General features: G+C 53.3%; 1 protein-coding gene across 3 annotated transcripts in view; it reads right to left on the bottom strand.

The window, feature by feature from the left end:
- Positions 1-14,849, bottom strand: part of FOXN1 (forkhead box N1) — a 31,457-nt gene extending 16,608 nt beyond the window's left edge. For 2 of the 3 annotated variants that reach the window (XM_037743284.1, XM_017542089.2), the window contains exon 1: positions 14,649-14,849. The gene's annotated coding sequence lies outside the window, so the exon portion shown is untranslated. Of the gene's footprint in view, positions 1-6,865; positions 6,903-14,648 lie in introns of those variants that run through there. The other variant, XM_037743285.1, reaches the window with a different exon arrangement.
- Between the last annotated feature and the right edge of the window lie 3,875 nt (positions 14,850-18,724).

The following is an 18,724-nucleotide window of genomic DNA, read 5'->3' as shown; positions in this document are numbered from 1 at the left end:
CTGGGATTACAGACTTATGCTACCACGCCTAACTATTTTTTGTATTTTTGCTTTTATTTTTATTTATTTTTTGGATAAATAAAAAAATTAATAAACACTCACCCCTTCTACCCAAGACCCCCTCAAGCCAGAGCAGGGTGGCTGTGCTGATCCCAGGCCACGCTCCTTCTGGAGCTCTGGGAGGGAGAGGTGGCCTTCTCGGCCCTGTGGCACCCAGACTGGGGTTGGCACCTCTTTGCTGAATAAACCATCAATAAACCTCATTTGACAGAGGGGGTAACAGGGAAAAGGAGGGGAGGCAATTTGCCTAAAGTCCCATAGCGGATCAGTGGTGGAGGGGCTAGAAGCCAGGGTCCAGGTGGGGGCCTGGTGGGAAGCTCTCCCGCCCCTTCAAGAGTCCCCAGCACCCCTTCTTGATGTACTGGCGCCTGCTCACTCGGCAATGCTAAATGTGGCGTGACTGGGGAAGCGCCGAGCTGGCCGTAACGCGACACCACAGCGGAGCAGGCATGGGGCCCCAGGTGCAGGGCAGCCCATCTCCCGCTGCGCATCACTGCCGCCTGCTCCCTGGACAGCTCCTCCTGGACAGCGCGGGCCTGCCTGCTGGCCACACCTCACCCCGGCCCAGAGCTGCCTTCTCAGGTGGGAGGTGCAGGGGGCTTGGCGCCTTCCCAAGGCATTCTCCAGCTCCAAATGGAAGGCCGAAGGCCCTTCCTCCCTGCCAGATCTCACGCTTTGTAACCTGGAGAGGGTGGCCACTCCCCTCTCTGGAGGTCGGGTAGCACAGTGGTTTAGAGCAGGGATTTGGAGTCAAGCCCGACTGAATTCCAGCCCCAGCTTTGTCACTTTCTGGCTGTGTGACTTTGAACAAACTGTGTAGCTCTCTGTGCCTCACTTTCCCCATGTGGGAAATGGGGCACACGGACCTGCCTCACAGGGTGGTCATGAGGATGGTTTGCATGAGGTGCTGGCACAGGGAAAATGCTCAAGGACACGAGTCAGACATCTGGCCTCTGCTGGCCAAGTGTGGCTGGGCCCAGGGGCCTTTGGCTCCAGGCTCTACAGCTTCTCTGATGGTCTCACTGCCTCAGGCCTGCCAGCTCCGGGGCGACTGGCTGATGAGACAGCCCCAGGTGGCAGCTGCCCATGCTAGTCCTCCTTGTCCGCCTGGCCTTCGCTCAGCCTGGCCTCAGACCCCAGCACTGCTCCCCTGCAGATATGTGAGCCTGGGGAGGCCTCTCTGAGCTCCAGCTCAGGCCTGCGCTGCCTCCTGAGGGTCTGGCCCACCCAGAATGATTCCTGCAGTGTCTGCCTCACCCCATTCTTGCCCCTGTTCCCTATTCTCCAGGACATCGTCTCCAGTTCTCGCCGAGTTCCTGCATGTCAGAGGCCTTAACAAAGGCTTCAGTTCATAGCCACGACTTTCACAGCCTCACTTGGCCAAACCACCCCGCTGCCTCCTCCCATCCTCCAGAGACAGGATGCAAACCAGGGAAGTTATGCAGAGTTCAGAGATCCACCCCTTAATTTGCATTAAGGATGCAGAGGTCCCTGACTAGTCCTCAGGGATTCTTCTGGGCAGGTTTTGTAAGTGGGGACTCCGGATTCATTGACCATGATGCCCCCTTGGTGGCAGCTAAAGCTGTATTCTACAAGTGAGGCTCAGGGAACAGTTAAACAATGACTTTCCTAAGGCCACACGGCCCAGGAGAGAGGAGGTCCTCTGGGGCTGGTCAGAAGGCCTCTGACTGGTATTTATGAGGAGCCCCTGGCAGCACAGGGAAGGGCTCACTGCAGGAACCTGGATGAGGCTGCCTTGGCCCTGACCCTTCCTGGAGTAGCTGGCAGAGCTCCTGAAACTGGATGACCTGGAGTCAGGGCTGGGTTTGGATCGCAGGAACTGTGGGACTTTGGTTGGGCAAGATGCTTAACTTCCTTCCCCATGCCTCAGTTTCCTCATCTGTAAAATAGGACTAATAAATACATACCTCTCTGGAGGATTAATAAAATATTGCTTGTAAATAGCTTAACACATAGTACATGCTCAATAAATGATAGCTATTATTAATAATTAGCAGTGGGACAGAGTTTATTTAAGACATGAGCCATGGGGGCAGGGGGAGGGGAGCAGAGGGAACTCGCCTTTCTTGCCTTCTCCTGACTCCCACCTCCAGGTCCTCCACGTTGTCCTCTCCCATTGGCAGAGGCTAAACTTCCCTCTTCCTGGCTCTCTGGCCCCAGAGGTCATTTCCGCCATTCCCATGTGGTAGAGCTAGTGTCTGCAGAACCTCCTGGGGACTTGTGTGGAGAGGAGGAGGTTGACTCTGTTGTTTTGGATCTCTTGGGAGGCCTCCCTGCTGGCCCCAGTATCCTGGGGCTGGCATCTGCATTCAGAAGGGACCTTTCATAGAGGTCTAGTCTTTATCCTGCCTGTTCCAGTTTCAGGGAGCACTGGAACTGGAGGGGATATGTGTGTAAATATTAGCAAATACCAGCACAGGAGCCCCAGTCAGCTCTCCCGCCTTCTCAGATCCCAGGAGCTCCTCTAGATCACTCGCATGACCTGCCCCTTAATATGGGTACCCACAACTCACAACCACCCTCTTCCTGGAAGCTCCCACTGGTAGACAGCTCTGGGGTCCCTTTGTCACAGTTCCACATCTACAGTGCACTCTGAAGTTTCCTCTGCACTTTTTTTCCTTCTTTTTTTGAGACAAGGTGTCGCTGTTGCCCAGGCTGGAGTACAGTGGCACGATCATCACTCACTGCAGCCTCGACCCCCTGGGCTCGCGCGATCCTCCCGCCTCAGCCTCCCAAAGTGCTGGGACTACAGGTGTGCACCACTGCTCCCAGCCCCTCCGCACTTTTGTATCTCTTGTCTCATTTTATCCTCTCTTTGCCACAGAAGGCAGGGGGCAATTGTGTGCAGGGCCAGTTGGTAGGGGCTCGTGGGAGCCAATCGTGCCCATTTCTTCCCAACTCTATGTCCAGTGAAATTGGTCCAGATCAGCCACGATGGGAGTATTTGCCCATGGAAATTAGCAAATCCTACAAATCAGGGCCTTTAAAAAAATTATGATGTATTTACTTTTGAAAGCTGACAGGTGAACGTTTACCAACACACCACTGGCAGGGGAGCAAGGTCATCAAGTCCATTTTTTAGGGGAGGAAATTGAGGCCCAGAGAGAAGGAATGATCTGCCTAGGGCTACACAGCTGACTGACAACCACATCTGAGTCTCAGGCCTTGAGAGCCATGACCATACCCCCAGACACTGACTCTCCAGGAGTGCACTGCTTGCAAAACATTGACTAAAGACCATTTCAGCATCTGGGCATTCTGGCCACCTTCTGCCCTCCATGATCCTTGGGGAGTGGGGATGAAGAGGTGGACTTGATCTGCCCTGGCATCAGAGGAAAGAAAGAAACAGCCCTTTGACATGAGTAGGGAGGACAAAGAGTGAGAAATTCCCCAGAGAGCCTGACAACAGGATCAACATCATCAGGGATCAGCAATCATCATTACTGCATGCCTGCTTCGTGGCCTTCTCACAAACAGCCGGGCTGCACCCCTCTACCCATCAACATCTCTCCACCTCTCAGAGAGCCTTCTCTCAGCTCCTTAGGACTCAGGCAGAAGGCGCTGTTAGGGGTGGTGGCCAGGGGACACTGTGCTGGCTGTGTGACATTGGATAACTCACTTCCCCTTTCTGTACTTCATTTCCTTTACAAGTAAAATGAGGCCCTGGGACCATTTGCATCTAAAGATGCTGATAGTCCTGTGGAGGTATATACCCTGTACCCTGCAGAAATGCGTACCCTGTGGAGGTGTGAACACCTGTGGAGGTGTGTACCCTGTGAAGATGTGTATACCTGTGGAGGTGTGTGCCCTGTAGAGGTGTGTATACCTGTGGAGGTGTGAACACTTGTGGAGGTGTGTACCCTGTGGAGGAGTGTACCCAGTGGAGTTGTGTATACTTGTGGAGGTATGGATCCTGTGGAGATGTGAACACTTGTGGAGGTGTGAACCCCTTGGAGAGGTGTACCCTGTGGAGGGCTGTACCCTGTGGAGGTGTGTACCCTGTGGAGGTGTGTATCCAGTAGAAGTGTGTACCCTGTGGAGGTGTGTATTCGGTGGAGGTGTGTACCCTGTGGAGGTGTGTACCTGGTGGAGGTGTGTACTCTGTGGAGGGGTGTACCCTGTGGAGGGCTGTACCCTGTGGAGGTGTGTACCCTGTGGAGGTATGGGCCCTGTGGAGGTATGTTCACCTGTAGATGTGTGTACCCTGTGGAAGTGTGTACAACTGGGAAAATATGTACATCTGTGGAGGTGTATACACCTGTGGAGGGGTGTTCACATGTGGAGGTATGTACCCTGTGAAGGTGCACACACTGTGGAGGGGTGTACACCTGTGGAAGTGTACATAATTGTGGAGGGGTAAATACCTGTTGAGGAGTACACCTGTGGAGATATGTTCACCAGTGGAAGCGTGGACCCTGTGGAGGGGTGTATACCTCTTGAGGAGTGTACACCTGTGAAGAGGTGTACCCTGTGGAGGTGTGAACCCTGTGGAAGTGTGTACCTGTGGAAGTGTGTACCATGTGGAGGGGTGTACCTCTGTGAAGGGATGTACACCTGTAGAAGTATGTTCACCTATGGAAATGTGTACCCTGTGGAAATGTGTTTACCTGTGGAAGTATGTTCACCTGTGGAAGTGTGTTCACCTGTGGAAGTAGTATGTTCAACTATGGAAGTATGTTCACCTATAGAAGTGTGTGCCCTGTGGAAGTGTGTACCCTGTGGAAGTGTGTTCACCTGTGGAAGTATGTTCACCCATGGAAGTGTGTACCCTGTGGAAGTGTGTTTACCTGTGGAAGTATGTTCACCTATGGAAGTATGTTCACCTATAGAAGTGTGTGCCCTGTCAAAGTGTGTACCCGTGGAAGTGTGTTCACCTGTAGAAGTATGTTCACCTGTGGAAGTGTGTTCACCTGTGGAAGTATATACCCTGTGGAAGTGTGTTCACCTGTGGAAGTGTGTACCCTGTGGAAGTGAAGTGTGTTCAGCTGTGGAAGTGTGTACACCTTTGGAAGTGTGCACACCTGTGGAGGGGTGTACCCAGTGGAGGTGTGTACGCCTGTGGAGGTGTGTACCTGGTAGAGGTGTGTATGTCTGTGGAAGTATGTACATCTGTGGAAGTGTGTACACCTGTGGGGGCATGTACCTTGTGGAAGCATGTACACCTTTGGAAGTGTGTACACCTGTGGAGGTGCGTACCCTGTGGAGATGTATACACCTATGGAGGTGTGAATCCTGTGGCGGGGTGTGCACCTGTGGAAGTGTGTACTCTGTACTCTGTGGAGGTGTGTACCCTGTGAAAGTGTGTACCCTATGGAGGTGTATGTATCCTGTGGAGGTGTGTACCCTGTAAAGGTGTATCTGGCGCACAGAGCTGTCAGCTGGGACCTCACCCCTCCTCTGCCTTTATATGGGCCCCTGCCGAGGAAATTCTCAAGGAGATTGGGAAGAGTTGGCTGCGTTTGCACACCCCAGGAGGGAGGAGCTGTATTATCTCATTTTACAGATGAGGAAACTGAGACTCAGAGAGGTTAACCTGACTTGCCCAAGTTCACTCAGCTAGTAAATTATGCTCCCCAGGATTCTGACCCAGGCTTCAAAGCCAGCATGCTGAACCATTACGCTACATGGCCCCACCTTGGAAATGCCTCAGCCTCCCTGCTCACACCTGAAAGGCGAGTGGGGGCAATGTTGGAGGTTTCCCTGGGAGAGTCTGTCCCTGCCTCCCCTGTGGACAGCTGAATCACGGGGCCAGGCAGGCCTGGGGCACCAAGGGTCCTCACCGGGCTCTCTTCATGCTCCAAGCTGCCTTCCACCCAGCTGCCTCCTACCCGCTCTTTATGAGTGAGGTGGAGATGGCTCAGTTCTGCCTTAATGGTTTCTGTTGCTGGCTGCGGCAGCATGTTTTACGAGGGGTGGGGCCCGGCCGGGTGCTGGCCTATAGCCCCACCCAGGGCTCCACCCGACAGGCTGCTGGGAGGGGTCCCCTGGAGTAGCTCGGCAATTACGGGGGTGGCAGGGAAGGGCCTGGGGGCTGTGCCTGGGGCTTAGGCACCCCAGGAAACTTGGGGTCTGGGGATGCCAAGAAAGGGGGTTTCCGGCTCCTTTCTTCCCATCTATGTTAGAAGTTCTGAGGGCAGAATCCTGGCCTCCCTGGCTCTTAACCCAGCATCAGTTTCAGAAAATGGGTCACATCCCCTGCCTTGAGATCTGACTCAAGCACAGAAGCAGATGGGGACAGAACGGGCAGGGAGGGGAGTGGGGAGAACAAAGGATGAAAAGCCACCCTGTCCCCCAGGTGACGCTTTCTTCCATGTGAGCCACTGACACCTGCAGCTGAGTCATTCCAGCCCCCAAATCAGGCGGTCTCTCCTAAGGCCCCTTCAGCATTCCCGTGTGCCTCTGGAAGTAGGCTGGTCCCAGAGCATCACCTAGTGTGCCCATCCTGGAGAAGCACTTGAGCCCCGGGCTGACCTGGAGGTTCTTCCAGATCTCTAACCCTGAGTGCTTGTAATCTTAGTCCTCCTGTGTCCTAACCTTCCTGCCATTCACCAAGGCACCCACCAGAGCCTGCTTGAGGGCAACAGACTCATCCCTTCTCCAGGAGGGTCACAGCTTTGCTTCAGGTGCCTGATTCCAACAGCATCCAGTCTCCAACTCGCCTTTGCCAGCACCCCTTCCTTTCTGCCCTCTCTGGCCATCTCTGGGCAGCTTCCCATCTTTCCAGCCCCTCTCTAGCCTCTGCCAACCAGCCCTGGCCCCAAAGGAGCCAAATCCAAGCACTCACAGTGGGCTCTGGGTCATGGCCACCATCACCGCTTCGGGGAGTCGTTCAGCCTGCAGCTCCCCAGAAGCCTCCATCGAGGTATAAATACTCCCACATGCCTGGACCGGCCCTCTGCCCTAGGGCTAAGGCGGGGCTGTCTCCCCAGGCCAGGCAGGCAAGTCACATGCCCCATAAATGCCACAGGACCACAGGCCCTTCCTAGCAGCCCTGGGGAGGCCAACTGGAGCCTGACCTCTCTGGACGGATGGGTGGATGGATAGATGTATGTATGTGTAGACAGATGAATGGTTGGATGAACAGACAGATCATCGGATGGAGACTGATGGATGAACAATGGATAAATGGAAACCTAGACAGATGGACAGATGGATAGATCAACAGACAGATGGATGAATGTCTTATTTTTTAAGTGTTTTTATTTCTGTGAGTATCTGCAGTGCAAAGGATGAATATTTAGTGAGATAGATGGATAGATGTCCTTGACCTACCTGTGAATGTTTATTTTGTTCTTTGTTTTTTTTTGAGACAGTCGCGCTCTGTCACCCAGGCTGGAGTGCAGTGGCGCCATCTCGGCTCACTGGAACCTCTACTCCCAGATTCAAGCAATTCTCCTGCCTCAGCCTTCCAAGTAGCTGGGATTACAGGCGTGCACCACCACGTCCAGTTAATTTTTGTATTTTTAGTAGAGAGGGAGTTTCACCATGTTGGCCAAGCTGGGGATGTTTATTTTGTAGATGGAAAGAATGGGATGTTTGGTTTCAAGGAAACAAGAAATGCTATCCCTAAAAGCTCCCCTTCATTCCTTTCTGAGACTAGGACCCCCTGCTGGTCTGAGAGATCAGCCCTATTGGGTTCTTCCAACTCTTTAGATTCCCCTTGCAAGAGACCTTCCACCTAAGCATCCTCGGCCCCCAGGATCTCTTGCTCTTACTCTTGGGTGTCATTCACAATCTGCCTCTTCCACCATCCTGTCTCCCTGCCTACTCTGGAGTCCAGGCTCTGAGGCTGTGAGCCTACCCCAACATCTTGCTCCCAGAAGCAAGTTCAGCAAGCTTGCCCCCTAAGGTTAGTAGGGGAGGGAAATTCTCAGTTCCAAGAACATAAAAGCTTCTTGGACAGGCAGTTTAAGGAGAATGTTCTCCCACCTCCACCGTCCCCAGTGTTTAGAGATGGGGTCATGCTTTGTTGCCCAGGCTGGTCTCAAACTCCTGGGCTCTTGCCTCAGCCTCCAGAGTATATAAGACTAAAAGTGTGTGCCATGGTGCTCACCTATCCCCAGGGACTTTTGAAGGCATGGCTGAGTCTGATGGTGAGAACTGGACTGACCATGGACTTGGAGGTGGATGAGGTGACCTAGAATTACTGAGGGCTTGAGTGGAGAGCTGGGCTTTCGAGAAGGAGGAACTTCTTGCCTGCTTGATCCTTTCCGGGCAGAAAGCAGTGAACTGAGGCCTTAGACATGGGTTTCTAGAGAAGAGATTTCCCTGAAATCCTCAGTCTGCCCAGCTGGGATGAGGCCAAAGAATGGTTGATGAGGTGGGGTGTGAGTGAGGGCCCAGGAGGCTTTTTCACAGATTATGAAGCCTTGCCTTCATCCCTCCCACAGCAAGCTTCCTCCAGCTACACTGGCTGAAAGGGGTGGAAAAGTGGGCTGAGGGATGGGATGAAGTGGCTGACCTCCAAGCTGCCATTAGCTCTGGGTCCCTGTGGCGCAGAAGTACCACCACTATAATGAAGTCACCCAGGGCTGAGCCTCTTGTGGGCTGTGTAGGCAATTGGCTGTGGAGTTGATTGGCTGTTATAGTGATTGGCAGCAGAGGATTTGAGCTGTGAGACCAACAGGGATGCTGAAGCTTTGTTTTACCTCCCGATAACCCGGCATTATCATCTCCAGAAGCCTTCACTGAGCCCAGATCCTGGCTTCCCTACAGAATCTCCCTTTTCCCTCAAATGAGTCCTCCTGACCAAGGACTGCAGGAGGGTCCGCTCCCAGCTCTGCTCTCAGCGTGGGCTACTCATGGGAGTAAACCTTGTTCCCTCCTTTATAAAATGAGGTCCTTGGCCAGGTGCGGTAGCTCACGCCTGTAATCCCAGCACTTTGGGAGGGTGGATCACGAGGTCAGGAGTTCAAGACCAGCTTGTCCAAGATGGTGAAACCCCCATCTCTACTAAAAATACAAAAATTATTCGGGCACAGTGGCTGGAGCCTGCAATTCCAGCTACTTGGGAGGCCGAGGCAGGAGAATCGCTTGAACCCGGGAGGCAGAGGTTGCAGTGAGCCGAGATCGAGCCACTGCACTCCAGCCTGGGTGACAAAGTGAGACGTCATCTCAAAATAAATAAATAAATAAAATAACCCAAAAACCAAAACCTAAAACAAAAAAACCCCAAAATAAATAAATACAATAAATAAATAAAATGGGGTCCTCATCTTTGCCCTACATACCCCACCTAGCTGTTTTGGGGACCAAGTGAGAACCAGGATGTCAAAATCCTCAGAAATCAAGCCAGCACTAGCTTGTCTGGTGCCCCTGCCTCCTCCCCTGGAGGTCCCAGGCCTGTGGGATTTTGGAGATGGGTTGGGGCTGAGTGAAATCTTTTTACTTTCAACCATCCGCCCTTCCTAGGGGTGCGCCCTAGGAAGTCAACAGGGCTCTCATCCTGCTGGTGGGCTCCCTCTTTGCCCGTCCACCTGAGTGGGGATCCCACTGTCCCTTGGGCCAGGGGCCTCTGACACTCTGTACATATCATTATCAGAGCTGCTCATTAATACCAATCTATTATTAGGGATATGAATTCTGCCACCACTACTAATAATACAGATTTAGTGCAAGACAAATATGTACTGGTGCACCTCCTCCCCCAACGCTGTCTAGCACAGGGGACAGGCAGGTGGTTATCTCCTTGAACTTACTAAGCTTTGGAGTGAGAAGTGCACTGGGAGGCCCTCCCACCCAAGCCCCTCCTTGTTTGACAGATGGGGAAACCGAAGTCCCACCAGTGGAAGTCCCTCCAACTGGAGCCTGACCTCTCTGGACGGATGGGTGGATGGATCCACCCATCCACTGGTGGGACCTCGGTTTCCCCATCTGTCTAACAAGGAGGGGCTTGGGTGGGAGGGCCTCCTTGCTATGGAGGTAGGTGTCTGTGCACTGCTTCTTCCTCCAGGTGCCGGGGTTATGGGAAGCAGCTCTGAGCACCTAATCACGTCCCTGGAGAAGGGGCAGGCTCTGGGGTGTTTTCCTGAGCCCATCCAGCTCCTTGCTCCAGCTGCCATCTTTCTCTCTTGACCATCCCCAGATCATCCTGGGTTTGGCATTGCCACCCCAAATAATTTTTTCTCCAAAACCTTTCCCACTTCAGGCAGATTGGACATGCTCATGGGAAGGCACAGAGAAGCAGAGCCACCCCTATAAAGCCACATGCTCTTGGGGCCCAACGTGGCCTCCAGGAGCCCCCTCCAGAGGAAGCCGGGGACACCGCCCCCACTGACAGTGAAGACTGCTGTGGTCACTCTGGGCCTGCGTGGAGAAGGGATGCTAAGTGTAGAGTCTGATAATTGGGTTTTCTGATCACAGCGGGGTGTGTGTGTGTGCGTGAATGTGTGTGTCCTTCCTCATGTACATCCTTTGCCTTCCCAGACTGATGGGCTGGTGCAGTCTGGGACATGGCTATGGAATTTACAAGTGTAGGTGGGACCTCCAACTGTCTCCAGGCAATCTGGTTCCAGGGATACACCCCATTCCCATCCTCTCTCTCTCTCTCTCTCTCTCTTTCTCTGTGTGTGTGTGTGTGTTTCTGTTTGTGTGTCTGTTTTGTGTATCTGTGTGTATGTCCCTGTGTGAGTGGGTCCCTGTGTGTGTCTGTGTGTGTGTCTCCGTGTGTGTGTCTCTGTGTGTGTGTGTCTCTGTGTGTGTTTCTCTGTGTGTGTCTGTGTGTTTCTGTGTGTGTGTCTGAGTATCTCTCTGTCTGTCTGTATGTGTCTCTGTGTGTGTGTGTCTGTGTGTGTCTGTGTATGTGTGTGTGTGTCTGTGTATGTGTGTGTGTGTGTTGGTGCCCAGGCTGGCTGTAGTTTGTCAGAGGCAGTGTAGGGAGCCCTGAAGGCCTTGGAGGGTGTGTGAGGGCAGGACTTGGAGCTGACTGACCATACATCTTCCTGTGAGCATGGGGTGGAGGGAGAGGGTCAGACCTTTCAGTGGGCTCTCTGCTGCATCCTGGGAGGGGTCTTGAGGTGTGCCTACCCCTGGAAGCTTCTAGAGTAGCTGTGAGCGCACAGGTTCCCTTTTCTCCATGACTCACAGTTGGCTCTCCAGTCAAGTTCCCCAAGAGATCACGATTCAGCGAATTCTCTCCCTGGCCCCATTAATCTGAGCTGACTAAGCAGGGGCCACAGGCAGGGTAGAGACCCGGGGATGCGCACTCCCGATCAGCCCTAAAAAACCCTGCTCCTGCGTCCATGCCTCCCCCTCCTTAGCTGACATACCGGATCAGTTAGGCTCCCAGCCCCCTGAGAAAGGCTGTCCCGGCCCACTGTGGGGCTCTGATCGCATCTCTCCATCCCCCCTTCACTGCCATGCACTCGCCGTGTGGAGGTCTGTCTGGATGCCAGGCCTCTGCTTGTCTTGTTGCATCTGAACTCATTTTTACTGTTTGGTGAGAATCCAGCCTTTACAGCCCAGATAGGATCAGGAAGCAAAGGGCTTCTCCAGGGAGGATCTTGTCCTGTCCATTTTGTCTATTGGCATGGCTCTGGGCTTTCCCTCAACGCTCAGATAACCTGGAGGACACCCCAAGACCTGGCAGGGACACTGGTGAGGGGTGTTGGACTCCGAGGGAACCTGTGACATAGGGGAAGATCTCCCCTGAGGAGTGGGAGGGGAGATGGGGTGAGAGTGGGGTTGGGTGTGGGAGTGAGGAGGTGAGGTAAGGAGGAGGTGGCAGGAGGGGCTGTGGTGATGGCGGGAAGGCTGGCGATGGGGATGAGTAGAATACTGAGTTGGGATTGAAGATGGAAATGGCGATAGGCTTGTGATGCGGAAAGAGACAGAGAGGGGTGGGAGGGTCAGGGATGAGGTTGAAGTTGGGCACAGAGAGGGAGGGAGGGGCGGGGGTGGGGATGAATAAGCTGGAAAGACCCGATGTATTCAGAAACCATGTGGTTGGTGCTTCTGGGAGGCCCTCTCCCAGAGGTCATCTTGTCCTTCCCCAGCTCCTGGGGTTATCTCATCCTTCCCCAGGTCCCGGGCATGTTGCCAGCCCAACCCCGCCCACCCCCAAGCAAAGGTTGCCTCTCCACTCAGGAAACCACCTCCTGTGCTCAGAGTCCAGTCAAACTCAACTTAAAATGCTGAGACCTTTCTCTGAAGTCTATCAATCGCTCCTGCTGCAGAGGCCAATCTTGACTTTCTGAACTCCACTCTGTCTGTCACAGCAGGGCCAGCAGGCTGTGATTTGGAAGAACAGAGGGGAGGGCGTACCTATAGGACCTCAGTCCTCTCCATCCTTCTGTTATTGGGGGATGGGGAGTCAAGCAGAAGTGGACTCCAACTTCGTTAGAATATGGAGTCAGAGAGAATAAGAGAGGAGCAGCAGGGGCCCTTCTGTCCCTGCCAGCGTCCAAGCTCCCAGGGCATCTCAATGTGGCTTAAGACAGTCTCTGCCTGTGTGCCTGGGCTCTGTGCAGGCATTGGGGTTTCTGCTGGTCCATGAAGACCAGGTGTCAACTTAAGCCAGAAAGGAGGAAGTTAGACATCAGGAAGGACTTCCTGGCTAGAACACATGAAGAGTCCAAGGAAAGAGGCACTATGTTGCTTTCTTAGAGGGCAGATGGGCCTCTCCGGGTGATGGGGCAAAGGAGGGCTTTTCCCGAGGCAAAGGATGGCAGATGACAGAGGGCACATGTCACTAGCTGCCTTTCCCCCTTGTCTTTAACTTTCCTAAGCCTTCTCACGATGAATAAAGACTGCTGTTGGTTGGAGGCAATGTGGCGTCAGTGTGTGACTGGGACAAAGCTGGGAGCAGGGAGTGGTCCCAGGGGTCCCTGATCTTTCTCTAGTTTCCCAGGACCCACTGGTCCAGAGGATTCTGGGGCTTCCTGAGCCCCTGGGAAATAAAGTCCTCTGAGAACTCCCTGGCATTCCCGGGAGAACAGGTTCTTGGCTCTGGGAGGTGAGTGAGGCGCCGGGCCTGGGGGGGCAGCGTGCCTCGGCAGGCCCTGGAGCCGGGAGCTGAGCTCGCACAGGCTACACGGGCGGGGCTGGGCGGGGAGCCGGGAGGACATGCGCCTCTCCCTGTGGCTCCTTTGCCCCTAAGGATCCCCAACCTGAGGCAGCCCTCACCCCCTCTGCCCCTCTCCAGGACCCGGCCTGGCTCACCCTAGACCCCTCACAGAGCCACAAGAGAAAGGGACCAGGATGGGAGGTGCTGCCCCTTCCCCCTCCACCGGGGATGCTCTTCTACTGCCTGTGTCTTGTATCAGGGAATGAGCAAGATGGTAAAAGGGTCTGAGCCAAGCCCGGTGGGAACAGCACTACAGTGCAACTCCACCCTCAGATCCGAGGAACTTGGGTTCCTCAGTGCGGGAGGAAGACGGCTATGGGGCAAGCAGGGCTGGACTCTGCAGCAGTAAAGACCAGAGAGGCTCCGGGAAGCACTTCATGATTGTGAGGAAACTGACCAGAGTTTCTCCTTCAGGGATTAGGAAAACTAGGAGGGGCAGCCCTGCCCGACGTGGGCGATGACTGGCATAGGGGCAGGGGGTGGATGGGATGATCTCCCAAGAGGAGCCCCTCCACTCGGGTCCCTTCCTGCTGACCACTTGTGCCTTGCCACAAAGCACATCCAAACATATCCCCCGCACCTGTAGGTGCCAGGAGAAGAGGCAAACACGCCCACTTGTTAGTCTATTCTTCATCCAACGGGCTGCTTTGGATAGTTAGGGAAGGCCTGGGGGACTCCACGGGAACTCGAGAACCCTACCTGAGCCGTAGTGGGTCGGGGGGAGCCGGGGTAGCTGGCAGGGGCTTCCTGCTGCTCTGGCCATTTCCCTAAGGGCCGTCACTCCCCACACCCCCATCTCTAGGCTCCAAAGGCCTAAGGGCTCCCTGCCTGGCCAGGCTCTGCTCACCAGGACTCTGCCTCAGGGGTCTTGAGGGAGAGAGATAGAGTTGGGGGTGGGGGGCGACTCTGCCCTAAGGCCCGCATCAAGTCCTGGCCACGGCACCTGTGTGCTACCTGTCCGCTTCTCCACAAGGCGCACCATCTCCTTTCTGCAACCCAGGCCTTGCATGGGCCCAGGCATCTAGACCCCAGCGCAGGCTGCTGGGAGACGTTGAGCAATTCCTTCACCTGTGCACACCCCTGGCGCCCCCGGCTCCCCGAGCTGGGCTCTCCCTTCTCTACCTTGAAAAACCACTAGGTGTGGAATCTGCCCCCATCGTTCAGCCCTAGTTTTCCAGATCTAGCACTTCTAAGTCCTCATGTTCCCCAGCACAAGGTGGGTGAGCACGTCTCCAGCACACAGGGACACAGACACACACAGTCCAGCACACACCACAGCAAGAGGAATTAAAGGTGGACAATCTAGGAAAGGAACTAGAGGGGGCCATGAGGGAGGGGGTGCCCCTGGGCCTCCAGGCACTCACCTGAATTCTGGGTCTCCTTTGAGCTGCAGTGAGAATGTGGGGTGCTCTCCTGAGCCCCGTTAAAAAGGCAAACCCCCTCCCCATGCCCCAGCCCGGCCCTGCTGGCCTCCACGGCTGACTTGGGCCGGGGCTCCTCTTACCTGCTCAGTGAAGCAGGTCGGCGTGGGGGCCCAGGTCTGGGGGCTAGGAGCTCTGTCCGTCTGTCAGTCCGTCAGCTCGGCCCTCCTGGGTCTGTGCTGACATCAGATGAGGGGAGGCAGCTGCCAGGTGAGCCAATAATTATGATATCAGCTTCCCCTTGCCCAGAGGGGCTGCTGCCAAAACGGGGAGAAGAGAAAGGTGACTAAGAAGCTAGTTTGCTCCTTGGCTCTTGTTTGACAGGTACTGGCTCCCGTGCCCGCCCCTGCCGCGCCCCAGCTCCCCCCAGCCCCTCCCTCCTCCTGAGCTAGGCCGGGCCCCCTCCCCTGTCCCTGCCAGCGGGCACAGCCTGTGACTTGTGGAGGAGGTGGTTGTCCCGTGGCCCCCGCCTGCACTCCAGAAAAGGGATGTCACCCTACCCCCCACAGGTGGGGCACAGGCCTGTCGGAGCATGCGCATGTGTGTCAGGAGAGCCCGCCACCACATGTATGTTCATGGAGCCCACTCATGAGGTTCTGGGGATCAGCACTGGGTGGCAGCCCAGGGTTCTCTGAGGCACAGCATGGGGCACAGCATGGATAGGTGGGACCCTTCCAGGGCCAAGCATTAGCACATATTTGCTGGGAACTGTCTGTCCCCGGGGCTGGCCATCTGTCTGTCTCTCCATAGCTCCTGCAGCACCTCGAGAGTGTCTCCTTGTGGGTGGGGGCGTGTGCACCCACTTGAGCATGTGCGGGTGACATCTCAGGGGGAGCTACATGCAAGGCTGTCCACATCTCTCCCTGGGTCTGTGCCTCTGTCCCTGGGGTTGGCGTGTGTCTGCATGTCTTCCTGTGTCGTGTCTCTGTGTCCCTGGACCCAGGCTTCTGTGTTGCCTGTGTGTTTACATGTTCACGTCTGTGCACACATCTCTGCTGTGGGTCAGCAATCCAGCCCTGTGTGAGCATGTGGCTGTCTGTGTGGGAGGAGATGGGGGCTCCCTGGTTCTGTGTCTTGATCCCACGGCCACTCTTCACAGTCTGGAGGATAGAAACAGAAACCTGAGTGGCTGTTGCCCTGGTCTCTGGCCCCTTGGAATCCATGTTGACGGTGAAGGCCTGGGAATTGGCCTCCCTGGCTCCAGCTGGACTCAGGCCTGGGGCTATCCCTGCTCCCTGGTAGCTCTCTCTCTGCTGTTCCCCCAGACCCTGTCCTCACCCCCTTCTCTCTGCTTCCTTTTCATCTTCTTTGTTTCCCACCCCCTTGTCTCCTGTCCCTGGCCATTCTTTCCCTCCTCTGTCTCCCTCACCACTGGCCTCTAAGCCCACTTGTATCTCTTCCTGGAGCTAAAGGCTCTAGGGACCTAGCACCAGCACTGCTGCCCAGCAAGGTCTGGAATTTGACTTCTGGCCTGAGGGTATGGACAAGTCAGCTCCTTCCCAGTGATTCTAGAATTCCCAGGAAAAAGGTAATGTCAACCCTGGCCAGGGGACAGTGGTGGTCATCTGGCACAAGCGTGGAGCACATTAAAACATTTAAAGAGTTCTTAGTTGAGGCAGAAAATGTTCTGTAGTAAATATCCATTTCAGAAAAGAGGGTGCAGAGGCAGACAGCAATGAACCCAATTGTAAGTGATGGTTAGCTGTGTGTGATCTTCCATACTCCCCACTCTGAGCCTCAGTTTTGTCATCTGTTAACAAGGGAATAATACCCACAGGGTGGTTATGAGGATTAAATAAGCTTACATGTCTAAAGTTCTCAGCACAATCCCTCGTATATAGTAGAGGCTCAATAAACAAGTGCCTCCTTTCTGTTCACCAAGGCCAGTGGTGCTGGGAAAGAAATGAGGATGTGCTGGCACGCCCACTTGGGTATAAGAATTGTGTTCTGGGCACGGTGGCTCACGCCTGTAATCCCAGCACTTTGGGAGGCTGAGGCGGGCAGATCACAAGGTCAGGAGATTGAGACCATCCTGGCCAACACGATGAAACTCGTCTCTACTAAAATACAAAAAATTAGCCAGGCGTGGTGGCGCGCACCTGTAGTCCCAGCGACTTGGGAGGCTGAGGCAGGGGAATTGCAGAGATTGCAGTGAGCTGAGATCGCACCACTGCACTCCAGCCTGGTGACAGAGCAAGACTCCGTCTCAAAAAAAAAAAGAAAAAAAAAAAGAATTGTGTTCTGGGGTTAGAACAGGGGCCCTGACTCAATCCACATTTCTCTGGGGCTCACGGTAGCAATCAAAGCTCTGTCCTTTAACCCTAATTGTCAACAGAGTTTCACAGTGAAAGGGCGGCTATCAAGACCTGGATGTTTGCTAATTGCTCCTATCTGATGTACATAGAGCTAATTGTTATTTCTAGACTCACAGGTATCTCTGTTTGGATACTCTGGGCACAGAAAATCACAAAAATTGTAAGTTGAAGGCTGCCGTGGTTGCTATCAATGAACATTATTCCGAAAGCCCCAGCCAGTACAATAAGAAAAAGAAATAAGGCATTGCTATAAGAAGGAAGGAGGTAAAAAAAATCTTCAAGAATTACAAATGATGTGTTTGTTTATTTAGGAAATTGAAGAGAATCGACTAAAAGACTATGAGAACAAATGAGAGAATGTAGTAAGATAGAAGAATATATCCATGTACAAAAATCAAAACCATTTCTATACAACTAAAACAACCAATTAAAATAGGAGTTAGCTGGGTGAGGTGGCTCACGCCTGTAATCCCAGCATTTTGGGAGGCTAAGGCAGGTGGATCTCTTGAGCTCAGAAGTTCGAGACCAGCCTGGGCAACATGGTGACACCCTGTCTCTATGAATAATACAAGAAACTCGCTGGGTGAAGTGGCGCGCGCCTGTAGCCCCAGCTACTTGGAAGGCTGAGTTGGGAGGATTGCTTGAACCCATGATTCAGAGGTTGCAGTGAGCCGAGATTGAGCCACTGCACTCCAGCTTGGGTGACAGACTGAGACCCTGTCTCAAAAAACAAAAAACAAAGAAACAAAGAAAAGAAAAAAAAGGAGACAAAAAGATCTAACTCATAAAATACAATAGATTTTTACTGATAGATATAAAAAAAGACCTGAATAAATATAAAGGCATATCATGTTCCTGAATTGGAAGGTTAAAAAAAAAAAAAGAAAGAAAAAAGTCTGGGCACGGTGGCTCATGCCTGTAATCCCAGCGCTTTGGAAGTAGGAGGATCACCTGATCCGGGAGGTTTGACACCAGCCTGGACTGCGTGGTGAGACCCTGTCTCTAAAACAGCAAGAACAAGGAGGCAGAATAGAATATTGTAAGGATGCCAGTTCTCCTCTAAATAATCTAGAAGCTGAATGTAATTCAAATCAAAAGTCTAAAGGTTTTTTTGGTCCCTGAGACTTGACAAGTTGATTCTGCAGTTTGGGGGAAGGGTAAGTATATGAGAATAGCTTGGAACTTTTTGAGAAAGAACACTGACACGGGTAACTTGCCCCGTCAGCTTTCAAAATGTTCAGTCAGGCTTCCATAATTAAAACTGCAACTCTGACACAGAAATAAATAAATTAATGGAAGATAATAGAATCCAGAATAAACTTGAATATTTGTGAGAACTGGACATATAACAAGGTATTTTAAAATAGGTATATAATAGTAAGATATTTTCTTTTCTTTTTCTTTTTCTTTTTTGAGATGGAACCTCGCTCTGTTGCCCTTGCTGGAGTGCAATGTTGTGCTCTCAGCTCACCGCAAACTCCGCCTCCTAGGTTCATGCAATTCTCCTGCCTCAGCCTCCAGAGTAGCACGCGCCACCATGCCTGGCTAATTTTGGTATTTTTAGTAGAGATGCAGTTTCACCATGCTGGTCAAACTGGTCTCAAGCTCCTGACCTTGTTATCTGCCCATCTTGGCCTCCCAAAGTGCTGGGATTACAGGTGTGAGCCACTGTGCCCAGCCTTTATTATATTTTTCTGAGACAGGGTCTCGCTCTGTTGCCCAGGCTGAAGTGTAGACGCATGATCACAGCTCACTGCAGCCTCCACCTCCTGAGCTCAAGCGATTCTCCCACTTCAGCCTCCCCAGTAGCTGGGACTACAGGTATACATCACCATACTCAGCTA

The sequence above is a fragment of the Cebus imitator genome, unplaced genomic scaffold (assembly GCF_001604975.1).
Source record: "Cebus imitator isolate Cc_AM_T3 unplaced genomic scaffold, Cebus_imitator-1.0 Scaffold140, whole genome shotgun sequence".
In the NCBI taxonomy this organism is placed as follows: Eukaryota; Metazoa; Chordata; class Mammalia; order Primates; family Cebidae; genus Cebus; species Cebus imitator.
Note: the sequence above shows the minus strand (reverse complement) of the source record. Positions and strands in the feature narration are given on the sequence as shown.